Genomic DNA, 4,977 nt, shown 5'->3' on the forward strand with positions numbered 1-4,977 from the left:
GGTAGCTTTGTTGCCAGGTTGGTAACTTTATTTTGCTGGTCCTTGATCTTGATTGCCCCGGTAATAAAAATTTGGGTGGTTCCTCCACCCAGGGTTGTATGTGTTGGAGTAGGGATTATTTTACTTTTGGTTATAACTGACTATCGCATCGCATTGCTCAAGTTGCTTTATTTGTGCTTGGATTAGTCCTAGGGGGCAAGTATCTTGAGCATGATCCGAACTTTCACAAGTTTTGCAAACACACACTATTGCATTGGCTATGTTCTTCCCCATGATCTCAAGCTTCTTGGTCAGAGCATCTGGCTTTGCAGACATGAGCGTGACTACATCTACGTCGAATTTTCTTGATGCCCTTATTGGATTCCCAGAGAAAGAACCTCCAGATCTTTCAGTTGCCCACTAATGGTGATTTTGTGCCACATTTTCTATGATCTCTTCAGCTTCATCAAGGCTCTTGTTCATTAACACCCCTCCTGCTGTAGAATCGAGGGACACCTTCGTGTGATAGTTGATTCCATTATAGAACGTGTGTAGCACCAACCACTTCTCGAGGCCATGATGGGGGCACTATCTCAGTATACTCTTGAATCTGTCTCATGCTTCGAATAGCGATTCTGAGTCTATCTATTTGAAGCTTGCAATTTAATTCCTCATGTGTGCAGTTTTACTCGACGGGTAAAATTTGTCCAAAAATTTCTGCTCACACTAATCCCAAGATGTTATGTTATTTGCTGGTAGAGAATTAAGCCACTACTTGGCTCTGTCTTTCAGGGGAAATCCAAAAATAAGTAACCTTACTATTTCTGGAGGGACCTCATTTACTTTCATAGTACTGCAGATCTCATAGAAAAGCTCCAAGTGATGATTTGGATCATCGTGCGGTCCTCCTCGAAATTGATTTTGCCGAACCATGTGGATTACTGCAGGCTTGATTTCAAAATTGTTGGATTCAATTGGTGGTCGAGTGATGCTAGACCGAAGCCCTTGTGCATAAGGTGCTGCGTAATCCTTCAAATGTTTGTCAGCCATTTCGGAAGTTTCTTGTTCTGCTTGGAGTTTCTGCAAGTTTCTTCTCCTCAGGAAAGTTCTATCAATTTCTGGATCGAACGACAGAAGTTCTCCTGAAAGATTAGCTCTTCGCATGCGAGAACAAGATATTGAATAATCTAAGTGTAAAATAAAGAATTAATTTTTTTTTCCTTTTTTAATGTTTTTTTAGCGTTTTAATAAAAATGCAGAAAGTAAAGTGAAATAAAGAAAAACAAAATCTAGTCTAATCTAATATGATTTTAACTAATGTTATAGACGTAGTCCCCGGTAATTGCGCCAAAAACTTGTTACATTTCCACAAGTGCACGGATACATTGTCAGTAATAAAAGATTATCGATCCCACGAGAACTGGTTATAAGCACTAGCGATTGTTCACGTAGAATTAGCTAAACTACCGATGGTTGTAAGTTATCTATTTCCTAAGAAGAAAGAAAATGGGGAAGTAGATGTGAGAACTAGCAAAAGAGAGAAAGGTTAACTTGTCTTGGGAAGAGTTCTAGGAGTTCTGTTCCGTTGTGGTGGAACCTGATGTATCATTCTCTATCTTTTCCTCATTGTCAATCAACATGCATTCGCCGAAAGTTAAAGCTACTATCCTTAAGCACTAAACAGAGAAAATCCCTGTGAAATCCTATTACGGTTAACCCCTGTCACTAGGGCGCCTCGGTAGATCACAAGAATGCAAATCTAATCAGTATCATTAAGGATAGAGATAGGGGTTTGGTTTGGTCTCTTACTTCCTTGTGGAGAAGTTGCCTCTCCTTTAAAGGGGGTATCCTAGATGTCTGTGAACGAGTTACCCCTGTCACTAGGACCCCTCGGGTATACGATCTAAGATTCTCTCTTTACGAAATTAGCAATTCCTACACAATCAACTAATCTGACAAGGTAATCTCAGCAACAAGTCTCATGCATATCAAATAGAAACAAGGCAAGCGAAATCATCCAATGAGTAAAGGCATAAACATGAGTCTTACATCAAACCCTATGAACAACTACTCCCTGATCCTAGAACAAGGGATCTACTCCATAGACGCAGGAGAAAAATCCAAAGACATAATATAAGTAAGCATATAATCCTCAAACAAGAAGAGAGAAAGAGAAAAGATGCTTATCCAATAACGTCGAGTGATCTTCGAATCCAATCCTTTGCTTCTGGAGTTGATGCGATGATGAAGGTGATCTCGGATCATTGAAGGAAGTCCGGGATAGCGTGGAACAACACCAAGGTAAATCTCTTCTGACGGCTCGCCTCCTCCCCCCTCAGGAGAAGAGTTAAAAGCCTTTATATAGGCTAGGGCATGGGCGTCGCACGGCCCGTGCCACGGCCGTCCGAGATCCATGATGTGTGTAGATTGTATACACTTATTAGCATGTTTTGACGCACATTCACATACTTTGAGCATGTTTGATCTATGCATTTTCGCACTTTCAGCTTTCCTTTTTAGCATATTTACTCTCTTTGTTCGGAGATCTGCTTTTGTGCATTTTTTGTACGCAGGAGTCGAATCTGGTGAAAGATACGTGTTCAAGGCCAAATGTCACGCCCCCAAAGGAGTCCCTACCGAAAATTTTTGGCAACACCTCCCCTGTACCGGTGACAATTTGAAACATAAATATATACAAAATATACATCAGCCACATACGGCTGGAATATGTACACAACCACGCAGTTATAATCACAGCCCACTTGGCTGGAATGAAACAATCACAACCAAGCAGTTATATACAAAGCAATCCACACGGCTGTACTAAAAACACAGCGGAAAAACGATAACGGAAAGCCCAATACAACACAATCAACACACTGCTAGCTGGCTAGGCTTTATACAACAACCACAACAACAAATACAACAACACACCATATACAACAAATACCAAATACAAATAAAACATATACAAAACCCGAAACGGTCTTCGGATGTGACATAGGACCCGACAGACAGGATACTCCAAGAGACACACCAACCATCTACCTGTTACCTGAAAACATAAAGGTACAAATGTGATGGTGAGTATAGGTAACTCAGCGGGTAATAGACAGGATAGTTCATGGTCTATAAATAAACATGGAGATCAAAAGTATACAGTCTCAGCAGAGAATAAAGAACATGATCATACTAACATATCCAATAAACACAACTACCAGTACCAGTCTATCTCACATGATATAATGCTCATAACTGACATACAAAACTGCACATACCACAACTGACAAGATGATAACCACATACATAATCTGGAGATGACACATGGTACAATGATCAGTAAACTCACCGGATCTACAATAAACCCACTCATGACACCTGTGCAATATAAATACAACTACATATACATGTAAAATAAATGACATATATGCAGCATGACAAACATATGCAACAAGCATATCTCAAACAAGTGCAACAACCACAATCACATGCATCTAGTATCTACTAGGCATGTATGTAAATATATCTCCAAAGATGCACCGCGCATCATATGCAAAATGCGTATGCATGCTCCATGGTCACCCTCGCCACCTCTCTAGACACCACGACCCCTATATGGCCGAGAGGCTTGGGTCCTTGACAAACCGTACTAGCCTCCAGTACATGCACCGCTATAGGCGGCCGAAGCGGACGGTCAGCTAAGTAGTTATCTAACTACATAGCTAAGGGTCCCTGACCACTCACATCTCTAGCCCTCTGACTACTGTACCCTCAAGACTCACTACTCCAGAGTGGTCAAGGCTGACAGAACACTGAGCGGCTGAGTAAGCGCGACAGAACTAGCTCCAAGCTACCACTCTCCAATAGTGGCCGAATGGACAATTATAAAAGACTGACAACCCTCAACCACAAGGGAGACGATAATCGTTAGTATGCAATGAATGTTGAACATGATATATATATATATATATATATATATATATATATATATATATATATATATATATATATATAATCATGATACGAACACCATCATAATCCATGCAATCTCCAAACCACATGAGTACCCCACAATATGAATATAATCGCAATGATATCTCCGCATATCCCACCAAACACATGTACACAACTACACCTGTATAATCAACATGAAACCTCCAGTAGAAACACAACAGACATGTGTATATACCTCAAACATACAATCGCACAACTCCTTCAAAAGTACATACCAAATATGTGTGTACATACAACATGCAAATGTACGATCAACATGATGACTCCTATAACACATACCCACCTATGTACAATCCACAACATATGCACAATCAGCATGGTAATTCCAACAACCCGACAATCCTTACAAGACATACTCTACACGTGTAATCACAACAGAGTAGATATCAAGTGTTGAGACAATATATGAATTAAATAGATCATCTCTAAGCTCAAGCAAAAGTAACAAGAAGGAAAAATAGCAACCAAACACGATAAAAGATAAAGTAAGCTAATCCGTCAAATAACAACCATGCACCAAGCTCAAAGAAAATCTACATAGAGTCAAAGGAAGAAATACCCGCCTTAAAATGTAGATCGTGCCAAGTAATCCCGCGTCGAGACACTTGTCCTGAATCCAAGTCCTACAGCAATCAATATGTTTATATTTTATTTAGCTAAATTCATATGAATTAAATAGCTAAATAACATCCCTAACCCAATAGGTTCACTCCAATCAAATCTGATATCTGACTAATCCCCCAAATTAACACATCCTTTAATCCAATAACAAATCCATCTCTCTAATATCAATTCATCTCATAATGATATCAACCCACAATAACCTATCACAAAATCAAATCTCTATCATAAATCCACAACAACCTAACATCATCATCAATAACTAACCAAACCACCACATCTGATAACCCAACCAACAATCAATCCAATGATCCAATGAATGATCACATAACAATCCATATCAACCAATCACCATATCCACAA

General features: G+C 39.6%; 1 pseudogene; it reads left to right on the forward strand.

The window, feature by feature from the left end:
- Positions 1-550: 550 nt before the first annotated feature.
- Positions 551-622, forward strand: LOC122025922 (annotated as a pseudogene).
- Positions 623-4,977: the final 4,355 nt, after the last annotated feature.

Source organism: Zingiber officinale, chromosome 9B (assembly GCF_018446385.1).
Source record: "Zingiber officinale cultivar Zhangliang chromosome 9B, Zo_v1.1, whole genome shotgun sequence".
Taxonomy (NCBI): Eukaryota; Viridiplantae; Streptophyta; class Magnoliopsida; order Zingiberales; family Zingiberaceae; genus Zingiber; species Zingiber officinale.